The sequence below is a fragment of the Rhinopithecus roxellana genome, chromosome 5 (assembly GCF_007565055.1).
Source record: "Rhinopithecus roxellana isolate Shanxi Qingling chromosome 5, ASM756505v1, whole genome shotgun sequence".
Lineage (NCBI taxonomy): Eukaryota > Metazoa > Chordata > Mammalia > Primates > Cercopithecidae > Rhinopithecus > Rhinopithecus roxellana.
The window spans coordinates 18,586,820-18,611,651 of record NC_044553.1 but is presented as its reverse complement, the minus strand read 5'-3'; the positions used below and the strand labels follow the sequence as shown (position 1 = coordinate 18,611,651).

Genomic DNA, 24,832 nt, shown 5'->3' with positions numbered 1-24,832 from the left:
GCCGCCTCGCCCGCCTAGTTTTTTGTATATTTTTTAGTAGAGACGGGGTTTCACCGTGTTAGCCAGGATGGTCTCGATCTCCTGACCTTGTGATCCGCCCGCCTCGGCCTCCCAAAGTGCTGGGATTACAGGCTTGAGCCACCGCGCCCGGCCGGAACTGTTCTTATCTATAAATGCCCACATCTGATGGTTCAGGATTTCTTGCTTTTTGGGGTTTCACACAAGTTTTAGGTTACTAAGGATAAGAATTCTAGTTAACACATAATTTTGTAGATAATATGTGCCGAAAAGTTTATATTACTAGTGAGAAAAATAATAATTTTGTCTAATTCAGAAGTTATCTAAAAGTTAGTTCAGATTACAGATTTGAAAAGGTTATTCATGAAATACTGTAGTAAGAAACCAGTAAGTAGTGGAGAAAGATGTGGAAAAGGTTCAGATAATAAAATATTCTTTAAAACCTGATAGAGAATTGGAGACATTTGGCTAATTAATGTTTTCAGTTAAAGCTCTTAGTCTTGATTAAAATAAAGTAAGTATTGTAAAGAAATGCAGCCAGGTTCAATGGCTCACGCCTGTAATCCCAGAACCTTTGAAGGCCGAGGTGGGCAGATCACGAGGTCAGGAGATTGAGACCATCCTGGCCAAAATGGTAAAACCCTGTCTCTACTGAAAATACAAAAATTAGCTGGGCGTGGTGGCCCGCACCTGTAGTCCCAGCTACTCGGGAGGCTGAGGCAGGAGAATTGCTTGAGCCCAGGAGGCAGAGGTTGCAGTGAGCCAAGATCACGCCACTGCACTCCAGCCTGGCAATAGAGGGAGACAGTGCCTCAAAAATTAAAAAAATAAAAAAATTTTTTTAAAAAGCATTAGCAGTTTGGCAATTCTTTAATATAGTTAAGTCTGAAGCTGGATTTAGTGTGGAGCCAAATTTCACATACATACATGCATTGCTTCACATTATGTTTACTGTTTTGCATGGATAGTGCTGGCACTGAAGTACTTATTGGTCATGTGCCTAGAGTGAATTTCTTGATTGCACAGGATGTATAATGATATTAGTGAACTTAAGGAAACTGAATTGTGTAATAGTAACCAAATATTCATTATGTGGGTTTTTTGGGGCCCTGGGTAACACTGTAGCCTCCAGGATAGACTCAGTAGGAAAATTTATGGTTGGTTTTCTGTTTCTTTGTGCTTCTAGTTTTCATTTGTTTGCTGTTTATTCTCCTCTGAGCTTTGCTCGTGTATGCATATATATAAAACCAGGATTTTTTAAAGTTCCTAAGTGGAAGGCTTTTATTTGGTTCTGTGGGTATTTTGTTTCCTATGGGTTTCTAGAAAGTCATCATTTGTCCCATTCATCTGGAATTCCTAGGCTACCTTTGTTGGGCCTACAGTAATTAATGGAGCACACCAGCTTTTTAATCTTAAACTAACTTTTTTGGAGTTTAGGCTTCCTGATACTTTAAGTGTCTTGATTATACTTTTGTAAATAGAATTTGAGTCATATTTCTCACTCTGCCTAATTTCTCCAAAATTTGTAAACCATTTGTGAATATTCTTAACTCATGGGAATGTGTTTGTTTGCATTACAGTTGACTAGGGTCACTAGGGTTGCTTAGGGAGAAAGAGCCCAGAAATCTGGCATGCCATCAAAAGGGTAAGAATTTATTAGTAGTTAGACTCTGGCCTCTCTCTCTCTCTCTCTCTGTGCAAACTGGTTAAATGAAAGGTAAATGTCACTGTTTATCTCCTTTATAAAGTTTTAATTAATACAAAAGGAATTCTGAGGCTGGTTGTAAGCTGTAGTGAATCTGGTGTGCTTTGTGTGTCTTCCTGTGTTGTTCTGTCATAAAGAGGGGTACCTTAGGATAAACTGCGTGTGTAGGGCCCCAAAAGCCCACTATTCAAGATGGCCCAGCAAACTGGTCAGTCATGCCCTTGAGAGCTTGACCTTGTAACTATGTGGCTGTACTTTCTCTTTTCACAATGGTGGCCCAGTGTAGGGTTCAATTCCTGGCTCAGGGAATGAATCCTTTATGTTCCACCTGTGTATTTATATGTGTTGTGTGTATAATATAAAAGAGCTTGAATTAACTGGTTAATTAAGAGCTTAAATCAAATATTTTGTCAGAAAAGTAAAAAGTGTAATGCCTTTCATTTAGTTCATGTGACTTAAGTAATCTCTGGGAAATAAAGACAGTTTTAAAGAGTATTGGTAAAATAAAAGTATCTTCACAAATGTAAACATTTGGTCTAAATTATGCAGGTCAGATATTAGGTTTGCTAAATGCTTTAAGGTCACAAACTGCTTCTTTGACTTTTAAAAATTTCTTAATTTACTCTGGAGCATTAGATTCTAGATAAATCTTGGGGACATGTGAAATTAGCCATGCCCTCTAGCTATGCAAAGAAGGTTTTATATAAGAAAGGATCTTGTATGATAAATTCTTGTCCTAAAGTAAAATAACTGCTAGTTTAAAAGAGGGATGTTTAGGACAAGTCAGAAAGTCCAAGCATGTAATAGATGGTCTGTGTGAGTCATGAAAGAATTTATGAAAAAGAATTTATGCAAGAAATGTTGTACAATTTAACGGTGATTAGGCCTCCTAAATGCTTTGTAAATGCCACTATGACTCTTAACTGTACAATTTGCCTGTTTTACAGCTAGGTAGGGCCTGGGACACATGGAGTTAGATGCTAGAAAGAGTCAGACTTTATCTGCATTTCTTTCTGGGTTCTAGGCTCCTCCACACCTAGTACTTAATTAAAACCCAGACTTATCAAGGTTTTCACCAAAAGTAAAAGTCACTAAGAGTTAACATTGTAACATGTAACTGAGACTACTGAAGAAACAGTTTTACATGCAAGGTGTGTAAGAAAAGTGAAAGGTGTTGTTCGTAAAAGACTGTAAGAAAGTATGGGAATGTACATTTTTGCCTAAAGGGTTAAAAAACAGAAATAACCAAATTTCCTTGTATAAAGCAGCTAACACAAGTAGAACAAGAATGAACTAAATAAGAAAATACTTTTTGTCAGATTTTCCTGTTAAACCAGCTAATACTGAAATTGTTTAGATATACATTTTGAATGAACTCCACGATCTAAGTCAAATTACCTTATGATAACCCATCAGTTACTAGTGCTATGCAGCTAATTTGGAGAAACAACTGGCATTCAAGAGGATATAAGTCTAATATTAATTAAGCATGGACTCAGTGAGAACCAGGATGGTCACCTTGTCCTTTCCAAGTCCTTAAAGCTTTTATTATTAAAAGTTCTGCATTCGATGACTCATCACAGAAAAGCTAAAATGATCCAAACTGAATATACTGGTGTGGTGACTTACAAATTACTGAAATAGTTTATAACCAATGTTTGGGCCCATATTCCTAGGAAAACAATCAAAGCTTCAGGTACATTTGGTCACCTGATGGGCCATCTAAACATTCTATAAAGGGATTTCATTCAATTGTTATTTTCGATGCATGTTTTCTGGTTGTATAAAAGCTCTCCTATGCAAGAAGGCTCATGTTATAAAACTAAGTCATTATACCACGGTGTAGTTTCACCAGGTAGAGAAAGTTTTTCATGGTTCACTGAGGACAATCAACCCCTTCACAATCTAGAACCTAAAGATTAGATCTTCTGAGAACATCAGAGAAAGATTGCCCTTGCCATCCGCATTGCAGCAAAATTTTGGAACCCTGAACTTTGGGTTCATAATCTCACAGCTGAGGAGGGTCCCTCCACACTCTTGGAGCTGTACACCCACAGGAACCCTTAAGATAAAGCTAACCAAGGAAGTCTCTCCCCAGAAGAACATGGCATCCTTGATGTGAACAGCTTTTCCCAAGATCACAGATCAAGACTTCTACTATTATGAAACTCTTATCTTTGAATATTTTTGTTTATGCCTCTAAGAACAACAGAAATGAAAAGGGGGTTTGTTATATGCACTTATGGGGTATACTTTTATTTGTGAAGGATTTTGCTGCCAGTCTCATATATGAATAACCTTATACTTTGACAGATAAAATATGAAGGTCCAATGCAGGTGAGAAACTTTAATGGTACACACACTGCCTCATAATCAGTCAGAAACAGAACATTGGTTCACTCCTCTTAACCCATATCACGAGTTAAAGAGAACATTGCTAGGAGGCATTCAATCTTCTAGAAGGGCATCATTTGTTAGGTCCTTTTTCCATGGCCTTTTTCCATTGCAAAAGAAGCAATAATTAGAAATGCTTCCCTCATGATAGGCTATATAACAGATTCTTCTGTAAAGGCTACAGTTACACAACAGACTTTAAATTCCCTTGTTAAACTTATGATAGAAATGGCTGAACAGAGGAGCTGCTGGCATTTGTGGCCTATGGAGAAATACATCAAATGAAAAGTATAGAGATTCATTGTAGGGCATTAACAAAAAGACTGCTTGGTTAAATGAGTAGGCTCTTTAGCTCATTCTTTGATCTATTTGATTCTAGGTGGTTTGGTTTATGGGAACCCCGGGTAAGAAGCATACTCCAAACTCTTGGTATTATCCTCCCGATAGTCGTAATAATGGTCTTGGTCAGGCGTAGTGGCTCATACCTGTAATCCCAGCACTTGGGGAGGCCAAGGCAGGCAGATCACCTGAAGTCAGGAGTTTGAGACCAGCCTGGCCAACATGATTAAACCCTGTCTCTACTAAAAATACAAAATTAGCCAGGCGTGGTGGCACACACCTGTAATCCCAGCTGCTCAGGAGGCTGAGATGGCAGAATCACTTGAACCCGGGAGGTGGAGGTTGCAGTCAGCCAAGATCGCACCACTGCACTCTAGCCTGGGCGAAAAGAGCAAAACTCTGTCTCAAAATAATAATAATAATAATAATAATAACAACAACAACAACAACAACAACAACAACAATAGTTTCCCTTGTGCACTGTATTCTCTTAAAGGTTTTAAATGCTTGCACACAGCCATCTCTAGAATGTCAAATGGTCTGTCTTCAACTGGAATGACAAGAGCTGAAAGAAATGTGTGAACATGAGGACACCATATCCTATGAATCACACTCTGAGACCAGAAACCCAAAATGAAGGTAACCGAGAGAGGTGCTAAGGCCCTAAGTTTTGGTCACACCTAAGTGAGAATGTGACCAAAAGGGGGAATTTTTTAAAACAAAATTATGGGAGGCCATTGTTTTGGACTGAACTCATGCACTAGGCCCCAACAAACCAAACCAAATCAAATCAAACCAAAATGGAGTCGCTTGCATTAAGACATTAAGGAAACACATAGATCCTAGAACAGACTAGGTTTTGTTTTTCTCCTACAAATCTCTAAAAAACATTCCTGGCAGCATAGGTATCCACTCCCTGAAGTTACCATCAAATCTTTTAACTAAATTCATTTCCTCTCGCCTAGAAACCATCAAGCTTCAGATGATCATGCAACAAAGGTTCCAGTCAGTTCTAGACACTAATCCTGGTCATCAAGAAGCTACCCTGCCTCCACTAGACAGAGGGGGGCGAGAGTTCCGTGATTCCCAGTAGGTAGGGACTATGCCCCAAGCCAGCATGAAGCAGTTACAGAAGACAGATCATCGGTCTCTCTGCCTCCATAAAGATTTATGGGGATCACATCTTTCTGGGGGGGGGGAATGAAGCAAAATAGGGTCTGGAGGCAGGGACATAAGGCCAATTCACGCTGACTTCTGAGAACTAAATCAAATGGAAACACTTCACCTATGAAGTATCCTCTCCATTTACATAGCACGTACAGTAAGCAAGTGACTTGACTTTACCCTCTTCATTTACATAAGGGGTACACCAAGTAATCAACGGAAACCTCTAGAGGGTATGTAAATGCCAGAAAATTCTGTAACGGGGCTCTTAAGCTTGGCCCACTCCCACCCTGTGGGGTGTACTTTCGTTTTCAATAAATCTCTGCGTTTGTTGCTTCATTCTTTCTTTGCTTTGTTTATGTGTTTTATGTGTCTTTCCTTGCTTTGTTTGTGCTTTCTTTGTTTAAGAAGCCAAGAACCTGGAGACCCATCAACTGATAACACTTCTGGATTTTTACCGAGGCTTCCTTACTTAGGCATGGTTGATTAAATCACTGGCCCTTGGTGATAAACTCAACCTCAAGTCCCTCTCCTCTTCCTGAGACTGGGGGTAGGGCTGAAAGTTCCAACTCTGAACAAAGGGCTGGCTCCCTCCCCACAGCCAGCACTCCATCCTGTGGCCATCTAGATGGTCCAAAAAAATCACCTCATTAACATAAGGTGGGGTGTGTGAAAGGTGTTTATTATAAATAACAAAAGACTGCCTTTGACCTTTAGTGCTCTGAAGCTGTTCTTGAGCTGCTTCAGGAACCAAGGACAAAAGGCCATATATATAGTCCCATAGGAAATAATAGGCTTAAAGGAGATGAGCCTGGAATCTTAGATGGAAATAAAAATATATTCATCTTAGTAATACAGGTCACAAATGCCAAGGGGCCAGGCAGCTAATGAATGAATGATGACAATAGGTGCTAGGCTGTTTTCTATTGTGATCAAGCATAAACTCCTCTTAATTACACTGTCTTTAAAATAAATGTCTGTGGGTAGCCCACTGGAATTGAAAATTGCAGTTTGTGTGTGTTTTTTAAATCAATTGTGGTATTAAAGGATAAATCCTTACAAACTAGGGGATTTAACTGACCACAATTTCTTCTGAAGTGGATGCTCTGAGGTTTGCACATCTCATTCTGCATTATCATGCTGGCCTGGGGGAATGTGTACTCTTCAGACAACAAGCTTTTAAGAGACACAAACAAACCCAAGTGTCTGAGGAAGGGTGCACAGGATGCTGACAGGCTTTGAGGCCATCTATATATGATAAATGAGAGATTTTTCTAGCCTGGAGAGGAAACAAACAATTGGGGCAGTCTTACTAGGTAAGTGAAGGGGCAATGCTTCTCTTAAGTGTTTTCTCTTGGCAGAGGAGCTGAAATCCCACACCACGTGGCCTGAGGGTGACCCATATTAAGTACAAAATTTGTCTGAAGCCTCTATTAATTCAGTTCTGTAAACTATTTGAATTTTGCATATATGCCTAATAAAACCATGTGTTTATTAATATAAAATAATGTACTTTCTACCCATCTTCACCAAAATTGCTGTGTTAGGAATACGAATCGTTAAACTTTATTGAGTACCTACTATGTACCAGATACTGCTCTGAGTTTCACAACAACTTTATGGGGGGGGGGGGTACTTAATTATCGTACCCATTTTACAGATAAGAAAACTAAGACAGAGAGATGTTATGTCACAGAGCTTAAGGGGCAGAGTCAGGATATGAAGCCAGAAAATCAAATATCAGAGCCTGTGCCCTTCACCACTCCACCACAGCACTCTTCAAACTTCCACTGGTGCTCCAAAAGCCCAGGACAAGAGTTCAACATTGGACCTCAAATTAAGTAGTAACTTATACAGCTTAACTGTTCACACTGTAAAACAATATCAGTGCTCTGAATCATTTTCACATGCTACGCAAGATCTAAAATCAAGGTCAATTACTATGCAATTTCCCAATATAAACTAAGATTATTTGTTTCAAAAGATACTCAGCAACTACAGGTTGAAAGGTGAATCAGGGAACCATTTGACTGAATTTTTAAAATTATATAGTCACCCCTCGGTACCTGTGGGGGATTGGCTCCAAGACCCACCAAGGATACCAAAATCCATGGATGCTCAACTCCCTGGCAAAAAATGGCATAATATTTGCATATAACCTGTGCACATCCTGCCATATACTTTAAATCATCTCTATATTACTTCTAATATCTAACACAATGTAAGTAATGTGTAAATAGTTGTTACACCATATTGTTTTGATTTGTACTATTTTTATTATCATATTGTTATTTTTTATTTTTTCTTAATTTTTTTTTTATCTGAGGTTGGTTGAATCTGTGGATGTGGAACCCGCGGATCCAGAGGGCCAACTATAGTTCCATTTAAGCCCCAGAATCAATAGGCCAGCATGGTAATCAGACCTTCAGGGGGTCTCTGATTTTGGTTAATGATCATGAATCTTGCGGGATCAAATGTTGTTGGTAGTGCTACTGTCAGTGACATGGTTTTCTGGAATTGTGAGTTTCTGAACAAAACAAAGAGCAGTTGTCCCTCAGGATCCATGGGAGATTTGTTCCAGGACCCTCTAAGCATACCAAAATCTACAGATGCTCAAGTCCCATATATAAAATGGTGTAGTATTTGCATATAATCTATACACATCCTCGTAGGTATTTTAAATGATCTCAAGATTACTTAAAATATTTGACACTGTACATTGTAAACACTATGTAAATATTTGTTACACTGTATAGTTTAGGAAATAATGACAAGAAGAAAAAATCCATACATGTTCAGTGCCAACTCTGAGCACAGGGCTGGTTCCCCTGGCAGTCAGCACACCATCCTGTAGCCAAAAATTTTCCCCAATTCCCTAAATACTTTCGATCTGGGGTTGGTTGAATCCAGGGGAGCAGAATCCAGGGAATGGAATCCGTGGATATGGAGGGCTGACTGTACTTTTAGTGGCTGTACCAAACCCAGCAAGCTCCTCATGAAAAATCAACTATCCACTGTTCCTCCTCAGGCATCAACAGTTCATCAACATTAAAGGCACTGTGAATAAAGGTGACTATGACCTTGATTTTGCTTTCTCTAAAATAATTCTAACCTTTTACAAAAATTAACCCTAAATGGGTCACGGCTGTAAAATTTAAGCTTTTAGAAAAAAAGTGTAGGAAAAATCTTAGGGATCTGAGGCTAGTCAAAACATTCTCAGACTTGACCATAAAAGCATGATCCACAAATGTAAAAACTGATAAACCGGAACTCAGCAAAATTTAAAACTTGCTCTGCAAAAAACCCTAAGAAGATGAGAAGACAAGCTACAGACCTAAAGAAAAACATTTGCAAAGCACATGACTAGTACCTAGAATATACAAAGGACTCCCAAAACTCAACATTAAAAACAAAAAATTGAATTACAAAATGGATCACAGACATTTCACCGAAGAGGATATAAAGATGGCAAATAATCACACAGAAAGATGCTGAACCATATTAGACATTACAAAAATAAGAATTAAAACTACAGTGAACTACCACTACAAGAAGAGCTAAAAATGATTCCAAATGCTGGGAAGGATGCTGAGAAACTAGACCTCTCTTACACTGCTGGTGAGAATGTAAAATTGCACATCCTCTTTAGAAAACAATTTGTGGCTATCTTTAAAAACTAAATATGCAACTGTCATATGACCCAGCAACTGTGCACCTGGGCATTTACTCCAGAAAAATGGAGACTTATTCACATAAAAACCTGTACCTGATGTCCTTCAGTAAATGAATGGTTAAACAACCTGTGGTCCATCCATACCATGAAATACTACTCAGCAATAAAAAATGAAAGCACGATTGATACACGCAACAACTTGGATGGTTCTCAAGAAAAGTATATTGAGGGGAAAAAAGCCAATCTCAGAAGGCTGCATACTGTATGATTCCACTCTTGAAATGATGACATTAAAGAATGGAGAAGAGAGTAGTGCTTGCCAGCTGTTAGGGAGGCCACTCTCACTTGGTGGGAAGGACTATAAGGGGTGACGTAAGGGATACTTATGATGATGGAACTGGTGGAGGACACGCTACCCTACATACATGATAAAGTTGCACAGAATTAACTATACACACATATAAATGAATAAAAGTAAAACGGGAAATCTGAATAAGCTGGTGAATTGTGTTGGTGTCAGTATCCTGGCTGTGATATTACACGATTGTTTTGTAAGATGCTACCATTAGGGCAAAGTGGGTAAAGACTATATAGTATCTCTCTGTATTAATTCTATTATTATTCACTGCTTATGAATCCATAGTCATCTCAAAATAGTTTAATAAAAAAATTTCAGATATCAGTCTTTTGATTCCTAGCATTAATATGTATAGGATTTCATTAGTATCAATTAAAATATAAATAAAATATACTTGAATTTTGATTTTAAAGGTCTCTAGACCTAAAACTGAACAGAACGGTATCTAAAAATGTTAAGAGTATTTTCTTACAGAATATTTAGAGACAGGGTCTCACTATGTTGCCCGGGCTGGAGAGCGGTGGCTATTCACAAAAGTGCAAGCATAGCACACTATAGCTTCAAATTCCTGAACTCAAATGATCCTCCTGCCTCAGTCTCTCCAGTAGCTGAACCACAGGCACATGCCACTGCACTCAGCTGAAATATGAAGAACGTCTAAGTACACTGTCTACTCATTAGAAAACACTCTCCCATCACTTAATTTTGAAATTATCAAAGAACAAGCTTCTAGTAATTTAATCTTTGTTTTTATGTGACAAAAAATGCCACTACTTTTTAGGACGTTTTCTTTAGATAAAGTCTATGTTTAAATTCAGAATACAAAAAAAATCTATTTTCATGGTCAATATTAAAAGTAAAAAAATTACTAGTTTTCTTAATATGATGTGGCTACTATATAGACTAATAGACTGGAAAGTCAATAGTGGGCCTTCCCCTAATTCAACAATAGGTTCAAATTTGACCATAGCCCAAGAGGATACTTAATCTATTTTGCTCCATTAATGAAGATGCAATGACACTTGAAGCAGACGTTGAGGCACTCCAAACCAAGGCTGTCTTCCAAGATTCTGGTTCCCTCCACCAATCAAAACTGCATGAATTTTGACAGAAAAAAATAAAATGGGTCTGGTTAGACAAGAGCACCTCCCTCCCCTATTGAAAGAAGGGGGGCAGATATCTTCCAACAGCATGCCGTGTGCCAGTATCTTCCCTTTAGTTCCATTCTTCACCCTCCTCAGTGCCCCAACAGGCTCCAGGAGATTTGGAGTAGGAGAGGCGGAAGGCAGGCTGGACTTTCAAGCTCCAGCAACTGCCAGCTCTCCTTACCTTCAGGGCTAAAGCGGGTGCTGGTGGTTACTGGCCCTGTCCTCAAAACAATGGTGCTCAAACGGTGCTATGCACTTGACAGGTTTATGAAAGCAGACTGCAGGGCCCTACCCTAGGAGTTTCCTATAACATAGTTCTGGGGTGGGGCCCAATAATTTGTATTTCTAACAAGTTTCCAGGTTACTTCTGAGACAGTGAGAACACAAATTCTGTCACATGTTTGTAAATTGTCTTCCTATTAAACTCTTGTCTTAGGACTCTGAAACAGGCCAGACTTTTTTTGGCATGAAGGAAAACCCTGGCAATCAACTTATAGATAAAAGACTTAATGCTTAAAAGCATTTTTCTGTCAAAGTGATATACTGGTAACAGCCTGATGATACAGGAGCTAGAAATTATTTAGACAGATAGTGAGGGTAAGAGAGTCCTCAGCAAAGCCTTCCCTTTTAATAAAAAGCAGCCCCCAAATCATTTCTTTTCTAACAAAAAGCGGGCTGAAAAATCAAGCTGCAAGCATAGATATGCAAGCTAAAAGCCTGCATAGGTGAATGCCGGCAGCTATGCCAATAGGAAAGGGCTACCTGGGGACCAGACACAGATAAGAATGTAACAACGAGGAAGCCTGCTGCAATTGATTAAATTCAAGATGGCCAAAAACTTGACCGAATGCATACTCTTGGCTGCACTATGCCCCTATTACCATAAAACTTCCCTGGGGAAACCTCCCACTCCCTGCCACGTACCTGAAGCCATGACACTTCCAGATTAACCACATTTAGTCAAGAAAAGGGTGGCACCCTTATTCGGGGAACTGCCCGCCCATTTCCTGTAAACCTTCTCCTTTTATTATAGAATACTTTGTGCCTTCATCATGCCTATCTGTGTAGTGAGCCTGGACCACATTACATGCCTCTTTTGAGCATATCCATGCTCCTCTTTTGAGTGTGTACTTGCACTCTGCAACAAACCTACATTTTCACTGTGGTCTCCCTTTCAAATTCTTTTGTGCAGAGAAGAACCTGACCTGGCCTACTGGCAACAGTATCTTTCTCAAGGAGCTCTATTATGTGACCACTCCAAAGAAAACCCTTTTTTTTTTTTTTTAAACATAGCACAGATTAATGCTGGACATTAGAATCATAACGTGTTCATACTAGAAAAAAATCTCGGAGATAATTTAGAGATAATTCTCAAACTGCAGCATCAGAATTCCCTGGAAGGCTTATTAGAACACAAATGGCTGGGCCCACTTCCAGAGATTCTGATTTAGTGGGTCTGGGGAGGGCCCAAGAATTGAACCAGGGACTATACTTTGAGAACCACTGTGCAATCTACTTGATTTATTGATGAGGAATCTGAGCTCCTTAGGTTTTTATCATATTATGCTAATGCTAAGCATTTTTTTAAATAAACGGAAACTCTCTAATGTATCAATATGAATGATACTTTTCTACACTTAGTTGCTAAATTATGACTGTATGTTTTAAGTGGTACTTCAGAATGAAATATTTCACAGAAAGGTTTTCCTTAGTCTTCCCCTTTTCCAGTCTCTGTCTTGTCCCTTTTCCATCTGCCCCCACAAACCCACCACCAGTGGCAGGGCAGCCTTTAGGAACTGTCTATAGATGGGATACTGTCCAGATTTTACTGAACTCCTAAATTCTGTACGCAGACAAGATGTGATTTTTCAATAGATAAAATGAGATTATCTCTCTACCTCAGATAGTAGCATACTCAAAAATTTGCAAAAATTAACTGGCTTATATGTGAAAACACCTATAGAACCCAAGTAGGAGGACGTCGGTATGTCTTTCTTTATTAACCTTGAAAGGTTCCTTCCAGCCTCTGGGCCTTGACACAATGTTTCTCCTTCCGCCCACTTTCCCTTTTGTTTTAGACTTAAATACGACTTTCTTTGGCAGGGGTAGGTCCTCTGGTGATATTCTGTCTTCCAGTTCTGGTGCCTTGTCTTACAGAATGTGTCACAATTACACTTTAACAATCTGTGCAATGATTTGTATGATTTACTAGACTGTAAATTCTGTTAAGACTTGTCTGCTTGGTTCTTCCCCAGCTCCTAGCACAGCATCTGATACACAGTAGGTACTTGTATTTGTGGGATACATTCCTAGCTGAAGATTAATTTAGTAGTGTATATGTCTCAATCCTAAAATCAGTACCAAAGTATATTTTAGTAGCGTTTTGATCTCAAAAAACTTTAAAAATACCATGTAATATTTTAAGTTCTGAATTTTAAATTATAATAAAAATGTAGTATCAAAAAACTATAAACAGTAGTATCCATAGGAGTGATTAAGTTCTGAGCTCATTCAGTCTTTACCATATTATACATCTGACAACGTACTTGACAGAAGCAACACACATTGAAGTACCATCTTAAAATGGTTGTGGTAGAGTACAAATTAAAACTACCCTGGAAGACCAAAATCCCTTAAATTATCAGGGCAAGAACTATAAGGAACTCAAAAGCCTTCAGTTAGCTTCCTTTCTTTCAGCATTCTTTTTGCTCTGATGACTAAGGTCTGAAATACAGTTTGTCTACCCAGCCCCATCTCCTTTTCTGCCAGGTACAGCTGAACTAAGTTGGGCTAACAAGGCAGAAGATGGGCTCCAAACTGTGCTGCATCTGTCTTTCTGGTGGCCCTCTTTATTACACCAAGATCCCCAGACACTACCTGCAGGCCCAGAACAGTGCCTACTGCCCAGAACAGTGTCTACTGCCAACTAGAGCATAAACTGCTCGTTCTCTCCACCACCAAGTGCTTTATGGGCCAGGACACAGCCTCCTGGGCAGTGGTCCTTGACCTTGGAATCTGACCTTGACACTGACATCACTGGATCATTAGGAAAAATCCATGAGCCTTTGACTCCCTGGAGACCAGCTAAATCAGAATTGCTGCAGTGGGGCTGGGGCATTTTTCCAGTGATAAAGTCTTTTTCTACTCAAGAAATAAACTCAATTCTGATTGAGTCAGGGTTTCATGAATTAAGCTTCCTACTTACCCCAAATTATTTCACTTATATGTTGTAAGATGTTCCCATTTTTGTGAGTTTTGTATGGTTAACTAAGTGAATGGGAAATGAAGTATATCTGTTAAAACCTAATCAATATTAACTTGTTAAAAATACTCCACAATCTAAACTGTTTTTACATCAATGAAAAGTTTGTTTCAACACCAGAGGATAAAAAACAAATCAACAAAAAGTTACAAAAATTAGCAAATCTGATAACACCAATTCAATAAAGCAATTTAAAATTATCTAGTAGCACATTCTGTGAAACTTTGACAACATGATGTTACTTGGTTATGATATAATCATGTACTTCAATCATTTGAAAAATGGTTGTTTAACTCGAAGGCAGGATTTTAAACGAAAAACAAATGGCCAGAAATACAAAGAACTAGGAATTAGGAGACAACTCTGTTTCTAGGCTCTTCACCAACAAGTTCTTAGGCCCCCATCTCTCTACTTAACCATCATTTAGCAAACACACCATATGAATTCCACGGGTGCTGAGTCTGCTATAAGAATGAATATATTCTCCACAACAATTTACATATTTATTCACCTCTCTCTGCCTCTTTTTCCTTCTTTGTGGAGTTCAAAACTTCTTGAGTCTATAATTAGTAAATGTTATAAAACTGAATGTGTATATTATATGTGAACTGTTAAAAAACAAAATTTGAGGCTGGGCACAGTGGCTCACACCTGTAATCCCAGCACTCTGGGAGGCCAAGGTGGGTGGATCACCTGAGGTCAGAGGTTTGAGACCAGCCTGGCCAACATGGTAAAACCCCACCTCCACTAAAAATACAAAAATTAGCTGGGTGTGGTAGAGCACACCTGTAGTCCCAGGTACTGGGGAGGCTGGGGCAGGAGAACTGGTTGAACTTGTGAGGTGGAGGTTGCAGTGAGCCAAGATCGCACCACTGTACTCCAGCCTAGGCGATAGAGTGACACTCTGTCTCAAAAACGAAAACAAAATTTGAACAAATTTAAAGATGTAATTGGCTTTTATTAGCAATTCATGAATCTGGCAGCATCTCAACTGAAAATTTAGAAAAGGTGTTCTGATTAGCTGAGCAGAGGTGGGCTGAAGAGGGTTGAAGAAGCAAAAAGAGAATAAAAGACAGACTGGTCATTTCAAAGTTACTTTCCTTATAGAGACAAAATGGAAGAGAGACTTTTTTATCACACTGGCTCAGGTAAGCCAGGCCCCCTTGACTCCTTGCTGTGTACCTTCCAGATTTTTTGACAACTGGCCCATTTCTAAGTTGTTTGATTATGTGGCAGCTAGCACCAGCAACTCCATTCTGATTTGGCCTGGTCTGTTGGGCCTAGTGCAGGAGTTTAATCTAAAACAATGGCTTCCTATACATTTCATTTAACAATACTAATAAAATACCGCTTTTATTTTTTACATTGGAGTCCTGCTGTTAAGAAAAAAAAAACAGGGAGAAATCATGGTAGAACTGAAAGACCGAAAGCTACTAAAAATTGATACCATTTAATAGTCCTGAATAAGTTGTTTCTAATTATAATTCAGCTACCAATTTCAAGGAGAAATGGAAATTTATAAAGTTGAAACTATGAAATATGATTGCTGGGAGGTACCAAGGGAAAAAAAAAAAAAAGCTGAATATTCACTGCCACTACTGCACTTCTACCCTGGATAACTGCAACCGATCCCTTCCAAAGTGGTTGTATCCTGGCCCACCCTACACCCACTTCCTTCTGAAAAACCAATCCACTTTCCTTAGGATAGAGTCCAAACTCCTAAACAAGGCTTACAAAGGCCCTTCAAGATCTGACTCTTGGCATCTTCTCACCTTTATGCCCCACGCCCCAGTCTCATTACCAGTCATTCTTACCTCTATGCCCCACCCCCAGTCTCATTACCAGTCATTTTCCCACCACTCTGCTTCAGCTACCCTAGCCTTCTTTCTGGCAGTTCCTGTAAAGAGCAAAGCATATTCTGGCATCAGAGGCTTTGCATTTCTAATTCTCTCTGCTGGCAAAATCCTTTCCCTAGACCTTGGCATGGCTGGCTATTTGTCATTCAGATCGCTGCTCAAATGTCACTTCCTCAGAGACCTTTCCTATCTTTCTTAGTTCGTTTCCTTTTGCTTACAAAATAATTTCTAAAACTCGGTAATTTATAAAGAAAAGTAATTTATTGTCTACAGTTTTGGAGGCTGGGAAGTCTAAGACTGACGGACTACATCTGGTGTCAGGAGGCAGCGCTGCAAAGTATCACGTGGTCAGGGGGCTGAGCAGGCTCACGTGTTGTCAAGTCTCTCCTTAAAAAGCCACTAGTTCTACCTCCATGATAACCCATTAACCCATGAATAGATTAATCCACTCATGAAGACAGAACCCTCATGATCCAACCACCTCTTAAAGACTCTACCTCTCAGTACTGCCACATTGGGGATTAAATTTCAGCATGAGTTTTGGAGGGGACAGATATTCACACCATAGCACTACCATCATGTCCTGGTCAAAATCGATCCCACCATTCTGCTTGATTTTCCTCATATAATCCATCCCTATCTGATAATTTTGTGTATGTCTCCCCGAAATCACTATCTTGTTCACTGTTGTCTCCCCAAGGACTAGAACTGTGGCCAGTAAACACTTGCTAGATGAATATAAAGTGCTTAATAAACATGCCTTGATCAGTTTATCTCGCATTCTCTCCACGCCCCCTCTCCATTCATTCACAGGAACCCGCCAACGTTGCTATCCTTTCAAGTCCTTGGACCGGCATCGCCATCCCAAAGAGAGGCCCTTCTCCCATTCTAGGGGAGGCATTGCTAGCTTGGAAGCTACCGGGGTCTCAGGGACCAACAGCCGCGCCAAGACCGGGCATTTGCGTCTGAGAAGCGTTGAACAGGGGCGGAGAGACAGGGCACCCCTTTCCTTGCTTCGTGGAGCCTGCCGCCCTCCCAACCTTAAGCCCTGAACCAGTCCCTCATTTGGCCGCACTCGTGCCTCCCCTGCTGCCAGCTCAGCGGCCGCTCCCTGTTACCTGCCTGGGATCTGGCTCAGGCGAACACTCTTCACACCGCCATTCGAGGGAACACAAATGCTCCCTCTGGGCCACCGTAGTTCACAGACAGTACAAGCTGTCCCCTCCCTCCGCATGCGCAGAGCCCGCGTTCGGAGTATAGTGTCTCTTAGCAACGGCTTTGAGTCCCTCCGCCAGGGGCGGAGCCTCGGAAGCCACCACGGGGAAGCTGTAGGGGAAAGTGAGTGAGACCAATGGGAGACGAATCTCTGCCTCGTTCGGCACTCCTCCCTTAACTGTCGCGAATGCAGAGGCAACTTTACGGCAGGTAGAGGGTGGGGGCTGCTGGGGATAAGGAGGAGAGAAGGAAGCAACCAACCAACCAAGTCGCCCCCACTCCCCCCACCCCCACCCATCCCGGACTTGGTTTACGGCTCCAGGCTCAGGCTCCACTGCAGCCGCTGATTGGTTGCTGAAGGCTTGGTCCCATCCCAGTGACCCCAAAGTGCTGGAGGGAGGGGGCGGGGGTGGCCCAGTGCAAAGTGCATCCCGAAAGCCCCCTGTCCGGAGACCCCACGACTGGCACTTCGGGCCCCGTATGACCTGGGACCTCGCCGTCCCGAGACCTCCTGGGTCCCTCCGTAGCTGGAAGCCTCCGGCCCGGAGCGCGGCAGCCCCCTACTCCGAGCCCTGGACCGGGACTGCCCCCCCACCCGAGCCGGGACTTCCTCCCTGCCTCCCTGCACCCCTGCCCCAAGGCTGCCCGGCGGCCGGGATCGCCACCTCCTGCCTGCTCGTCTGTTCGGATGCTCGCCGGGCTGGGGCCGTGAGGCACCGAGGAGGTTCAGGAACGCCAGGGTCCGGCCCTGCCTGGGGTATTTCTTCAATGGAGAAGTTGGTGAGTGTAGAGGAGGCTGAAAGGAGGAAGAGAAGCAGCAGCTGAGGAGACAGGTAAAGTCCTTTACCTCTCCCGAGGGGAAGAGGGCTGGCTGAGGAAGGAGGGTGGAAAATCTCTGCTTTTTCTTGCCTGTTCTTGCCACTCTCCAGCCCCTTTCCTAAGCTCCCCCTTCAGAACCCCCTCCTCCTCACCCCTGAGGCACTACACCACTCACTGGTTTCTGTTTTTCTAGGTTTGAGCTGGCTGAAGAAGACGCGAAAGCAGGAAGGGGTCTGCCCACCTATCAGAGAAGCAGAAGGCACAGCGCCTCTGATCTGACCAGCATCGTCTATAAAGGTAATGAGCCAGCCCTCCCCTCCCCCACTGTTTATTCCTGGCCCCTACCTCATTAAGCAGTGGTTTATTTTCAGGGTGGTTGCCTGGGAATGCAACCTTTCCTAATCCCCCCACCCCCAGTTTCCCAGGAAAAATAAAAACATTACCCGTGCCTGATCCTTAACATTTTATAACTTCTCTACCCAGGAACGTATTTTCCCACTTTCTCTCTGTACAGTGTCTTTCTGTGTTTTTCATTATCTGTTGGTATACTGTGCCTTTTACTCTGCTCTGAGGCTTTGAGACCTTTTTGTAGCTACCCTCCTCCCTTCCTTACTCTCATAGGAATGCCTCAGTTCCTTGTTAATTGCTTGTTAATTCTGAACGACTTTCCTTTTTAATTAAACCACAATTTACTGTTTTCCCCCTTATTCTTTCCTATCACCTTTCTTCTACCAGCATCAGAAAAACCTTTTGAGTTATCGAACTGACATCGATTTGGTAGAGAAAGGTAAATTATTGGCCTGAGATTTATGAGTTTCAGAAAATAATTTGATTTTATTTCCTACTAGAAAGCCAACCTGTGTACCTTAAGAGTGTGAATGATATGAAGGCAACATTATTACCCTGAAGCACTTAGGTGTAATTAACTCTTTGGGCTTTCTGTGTGTTTGTGTGTGACAAATGTGGATGGGCTTTGAAACTTATAAAGATACAAACAATGTTTGTTACACCTCAGATTTTCTAGAAGAGCTTTTAAAAATTTACACAATATCTTATTAATCGTTTGACTCAGGAATTTAAAAACAAAGGAACCTTTTGGTGTGGTTACATATCTGGGTCTTAATTTTAGCACTCTATAAAAAAGATTTCTCTTTCTAAAACCTTTACATAGAGTTTGCTAGATTGAAATTTAGGCATCTAATTCATGTGATCACATTTCTGCTGCCATATTTTGTTGTTGCTTCTGAAAATGCACTGAAAGTAAACTTAGGACATTAGTGTAATTCCTAAAAAGGGGATATAAGCATGAAAATTATACAAGGTTTAATTCCAAAATTAGCCAAATGAATGACTTTTCTAACATCCAGTAGCAAAAGTATAAAGTGACTTGTTAATCTGAGTTATTTTAATATCCCAGATTGTTTAGGGAATTTTTGTTACAAGGAAGTACTTAAAATAGCAGAAGTTAATATTTTTGATTTCCTATGTTCCACTGGACTTTCTGCCTTCCACAAAAAGAAATTAGCGTCTCTACTGATTCTGTTAATTCTCAAGACATAGCTAAAGATGTTTTTAAGGATATCTGAGGTATACATATTTTTGAGACATGGAACTGTATGCCAAAAGAAGAGATTCTAGGGAATAGGATTTAGAATCAGTATCTACCAATGACTGTTCCCTGATGAATACTTAGGGCAGCTTTTGTATGTATATGTGGGGAATCAGGAGTACTTGACTACATCATTTCAGTAAAAGCTAAGCAGAAATCTTTAAAGGCTAATTTTTATTCTGTAAATATGGAAGTTGCCAGGGAGATGGTCTAATGATTGCTTCAGAACTTTTAAAACATGCTAAAATATTTGAAGCATGTTTTAAAGATCAAAGTGAAGTACTGTGTTTTGTATTCAAGCCTCTCAGTTACATATTTTTTCAGCTTTAGATTTAACTCTAGGATGCTTTCATTTCTAAGAAGTAGTTTCACCTGAGATGGTAAGGGAGAGAGTCTGTGGCTAGTCCAGCATATAAGGTAAGAGAGGAGAAGGCTTTACTCTGACTCTCAGCCAGTTCATTCTCATTGCTTAAATAGTATTTCATGGATCATCTCATCTTTTAATGGTTTTTCTAAGATTAAGGAATATATATATAAATTGTCAACATCTGTCATGTTTCTGATATCAGAATGATTGAGAGTGTTTTGTCTAGATTATACCAGACATTTAGAATATTTAATTTGGGTATTTATTTACCAACATGGCTAGTTAGGTAGCTTAAATTTTTTAACCTGGCAGTTAGCTTTGTATTAATTCTATTGCTAATCATGTGGCTTAAAAAAAGTCCAGTTTATCTGGTCACCAAATAATAGATTTATAATCATGTAGGGCGAATAATTGATTTTAATTGAAGTTATACAATGATGCATCTTTAGTATACTGTGGCCAGTACTTACATTCTTTACACATAAAGTGATGTCATTTGCAATTATTTAATACTGTGACACATACAATATCTCTTTAATTCATGTTTAACTTTGGTGACACAGAGATACACCCCATTCCTAAAAGGTCTAAAGCCAGATATCATTTATATTGGCATATCTGTTACCTGACTTGCAGCCTTCCATTTCATAATCAACTGAATGCACTTCTTATGTAGGATGATTGTCTCCTTTCTTGCAGACTTTCTAGGAACTGACACATGAGGCTACAAAGATGGTGTTGGCAGACCTGGGTTAATGGGATAATATTGACAGGACCTCATCGTTATAATACTTGTGATTTAAGCTTTGAGTTGGGTCTGGATAAGTGAATTCTAAAATTTCTTCTGTTGTTTCATCCACACTTCATGAAAGTTACTGGTTTCTCTGCTGGAATTTATGTGAGTCATGGATAAGTTGTGCATGGTAATAAACCCTTATGTTATATGGAGGCCCAGTAGTTTGGAGGAAATACTAATGCCTTTATTTGTTTTGGAACATAACTACTATGCTATATTTTGTTGAGTGTTATTAAAATAACACTTCTACTTTATTTTGGGTTCCAGGCTCCTGATCCTATCAGTAGAGCTTGTGAACAGGCGTCTCAGCCATGTTCTCCATTTTGGTAGGGCCGTGTAGTGTTTTTGCATCCATCTTCCCTCTTAGATCTTGTGAATGTGAACCATTGAAGGATTTTTTTTTTCCTCAGACCCAGTGTCATTGGAGTTGCTGATTGCATTTATTTTCTTAGCAACACGTATTTTTGTTTACTTTGCAAAGAAATGCTTATTTCTTTCTTTGAGTAGCAAGCCAATATCTTGTTTCTAAGTTTATGTGACATTGGAAAGCACAGTTCAGTTTACATCACTTAATCAAAACTGTGTGGACTTTTAATGATAATAATATGCAAAAAGTCATTAATGTCTAATCATTTATGCCGAAGGAAATTTGGGAAATATGGTTAAATTTGGTGAAGGTTTTGTAACTTTGGACGGGTCTTAAGCATATTTTGTTTTATGTTTATTTTGTTCTTCACTCTGTTCTATCAGTATAGACTTTTAACTGTGTGAAGCAAGAAGTTTTGGGTTTAAATGAACTTCACTTGGCATCTATATGGAAATTAGATAGTAATGTATTTGAATTTCTAAATTAGTAGTTTTTAATATGGTCAGTAGTACTAAAGCTTGGAGCCTAGATTGTTTTATTTTGACCCCGAGTGGAAAAGAAAGTCTTCCTTGTTTGTATGTTTTTTTTTTCCTTCTGACTGAAACCTAGAATGGAATTTCTCAAGATCATACCCTCAGAGTATCAGTAGCTCCTGAGTCCACAAAAGCTTAACTGAACATACTTAGAAAATTACCTCCTGGCCGGGCACAATGGCTCACACCTGTAATCCCAGCACTTTGGGAGGCTAAGGCGGGTGGATCACGAGGTCAAGAGATTGAGATCATCCTGGCCAACCTGGTGAAACCTTGTCTCTAGTAAAAACACAAGAATTAGCCGGGCGTGGTGGCTCGCGACTGTAGTCCCAGCTACTCCGGAGGCTGAGGCAGGAGAATTGCTTGAACCCTGAAGGCAGAGGTTGCAGTGAGCCAGGATCACACCACTGCATTCCAGCCTGGCAATAAAGCGAGCCTCTGTCTCAAAAAAAACCCAGAAAATTACTTCCTTTGCTATATTCATTTTTTATTTTATAGGTGACTTCTGTGAGCTATCAGTTTTTTAGTAAACTCCCTGAGGGAAAATAGGCTTTCTTCCATTCTCATCTCTGGACTTCCTCTGTTGTTTTTTAATAGACCTCTTTCCCGCTGGATATTGTGTTTGCTTTTCAGCTCCATGGTCTTTTCTTCATTTATACACATGTGACTAGCCCTACTCTGTCAGGTGCAGCTCTCATAAAGTAACACCAAGAGGAAATTACTTGTTCATGCTTTTGACTATTTGGGGGTCTTTTATAATAAGTTATTGTCTGTCATAATTCAAAGCAGTGCACTGACAGGGATCATGTGTGCATGACTTGTGTGTTATGTTTTTTTCTGGTAAACACTGATGCACTAGTACATGCAGGGAGTACTTTTTTGGTTTAAACCTGTGGTTATTGTTTATAGCACTTGGTATTTTCAGAAAAGAGAAAAATAATCTTAAAATGTCTGGGATTTTAAAAAATTCATTTTAAATATGCAGAACTCTATTGTAATAGTAACCTGGAGGTGCTGCCTATGGCCAGATCCTATCACTGTGCCAAGTAGGTGTGAAGCATTCCATAGACATTTGTTTGTTTGACTGAAGGAGCTCATATGGAATTATCACAAGTTGCTACCGCCTGTGCATCTTTCTTGTGGGGAGAAATAGTTTTGCTACTTCATCTTCTACCACCAGGCCTTCTCTTGGTATTATTAATAAATTAACACCATTTCGTATTCTGCTCAGCTCTCATGCCCTCTTCCCTGTCACTTCCAGCTGCCTCCGTGGATGTGGAGATGGGTAGTTGGAAGCCAGCAACAACCACAGGAATTCTTACAGGCTTGAAGCTATATTGGGTCATTTTTACTTCTTCTGGGAAGCAGGGGGTGCTGAGGACACACTTAGAAGTGAGATGTCCAGTAATGTTCATTCTTGAAATGTAGACGTAGCTCATGTGAAAAGTGGTGGTGTATTCATTGGTGGCAATGTGTGAGGCTCATCATTGGAGATGTTGATTTGCATTTTAAAATAAAATTTATTATAGGAAAGCTTTGGATTTACAGAAAAATTACAAAGGCAGTACAGAGTTCCTAGATGCTCGACACTCAGTTCCTCCTATTAACGTCTTGTATTAACATATATGTTTGTCACCATCTTGAGGAGGGACTATCTATACAAATTATTTGGAATTCTGAACAACAGATGTGTTTCTCCCCCTCTTTATTTATCCAGTCAGTTATTTGTATCAGTGTGAACTCTTGGTATCTGCTTCGTACTTTGTCATTTGGTACTATTTTAAGTATTGCTCCAGTTGTTCCCTCTTTGGCTATTGAGGGATCTTTCAGTTGGCTCCTGTGTCCCTTTGACTTCCTCCATCGTGATGTCTTTCTTTGAGCACCTCCTTGCTTTCTGGCACCGTGCAATGTTCCAGTCTTGGAATCAGCCATTTGTATAAGAATCTTTTTGCATGTTGCACAGCTTGTTTCGTAGGATTTGTTCTGATCTTGTCTGCCTCATTTATTTAGAAATAATAATAGAATTTTAAAACAAACTTTATTTCCAAGAGCAAGTTGGCAAACTCTTTACCTTCCTTGAAGAAGTTTGACAAGTAAAAGTAGATGAGAATAGAGGAAAAGAGAGAAGTGACGATACCAATTTGGATTGGTTGAAAATTCTGGTGTGCAGCTGGCAGGACACACAACTGCCACATGCCAGGTTGCTAAGTTGTCTGACCTTTTCTTGTCTGAAGGTTTAAGTGATGCTCACCCACCATCAGGGGATGGGGTAGTAGTTCTCCCAATACGTAATTCCTAGAGTTTTGTGTGGAAGTCACTTTGTGTCCTTAACCTTGATGGATTAACAGAGCTGGAATTTAATTGACAAAGAAGAATGATCCCTTTTCTTTTAGTTGTAGAGAGAGTTTATTCAGAATTCAAGTGGGGAACCTGGCAAGGCTGTTGTTAATGTTTTATCTAGTTTGGTGTATGCATAAAGGAATAACAATTTCAAAGTGATTGACTTGATGCCTTTAGGGCATGTGAAGAAAAAGCATTTAAAGACGCAGTCTCCTTTTAGTTGTCATAGATTTTATTTTAACCCAGGCCACCTACTATATTTAATGCACACATATTCTCATTTAAGTCCTGTTTAGAAAGTGCAGGTGACTAATGGTGTCAGTTAAAAAGTAATTCAGATAAAGCAAGTCTGAAACTGTATTCTCAATAGAGGAAAATGAAGAATCTATGCTTGCATCCAAATTCCAAATACATGGTTTATTATTTTTTTTATTTGCTCTTTTTCAAATAGCATTTTGGGGGAAAAATCCTGAAACTAAATCGTTATTTTCTGTAAGAGTTGATCTGAGTTCTCTGCTCTACAGATTTATTGTAAAGCCCTGAAGTTTAAATTCATCAAAAGATAGACTGTGCAGACAGCTATGATTATTATTTTAAGGAATTTTCCTATGATTGTTATTTTTATTTGTTTTTAGGTCAAGAAGGCTATTTTGCTCTGCAGGCTGGACATACTTTGAAGCCCCTCCCCACGATGCTGTGTGTGCACAATGGTTATTAGGCAATCTATACATCAGGAGAAGGGACACTCTTCCATAAGGTGAGTTGACTCAGGGTTATTGGTCATCTGTGTTGTTCTGGGGGAAACTCATTTAACTTTTTTACTTCTCTCTCAAATCGGTTAATGTGTACTAACTACACCACTCACTAAA

General features: G+C 40.0%; 2 protein-coding genes across 4 annotated transcripts in view; one reads left to right on the top strand and one right to left on the bottom strand.

The window, feature by feature from the left end:
• LINS1 (lines homolog 1) overlaps nucleotides 1-17,154 on the bottom strand; it is a 29,022-nt gene extending 11,868 nt beyond the window's left edge. For 2 of the 3 annotated variants that reach the window (XM_010381688.2, XM_030930189.1), the window contains exon 1: nucleotides 17,040-17,154. The gene's annotated coding sequence lies outside the window, so the exon portion shown is untranslated. Of the gene's footprint in view, nucleotides 1-4,736; nucleotides 4,789-17,039 lie in introns of those variants that run through there. The other variant, XM_030930187.1, reaches the window with a different exon arrangement.
• Nucleotides 17,155-17,548: 394 nt separating this feature from the next.
• ASB7 (ankyrin repeat and SOCS box containing 7) overlaps nucleotides 17,549-24,832 on the top strand; it is a 49,566-nt gene continuing 42,282 nt past the window's right edge. Inside the window, exons 1-3 of the mRNA XM_010381687.2 lie at nucleotides 17,549-17,965; nucleotides 18,145-18,248; nucleotides 24,599-24,720. The gene's annotated coding sequence lies outside the window, so the exon portion shown is untranslated. The remainder of the gene's footprint in view (nucleotides 17,966-18,144; nucleotides 18,249-24,598; nucleotides 24,721-24,832) is intronic.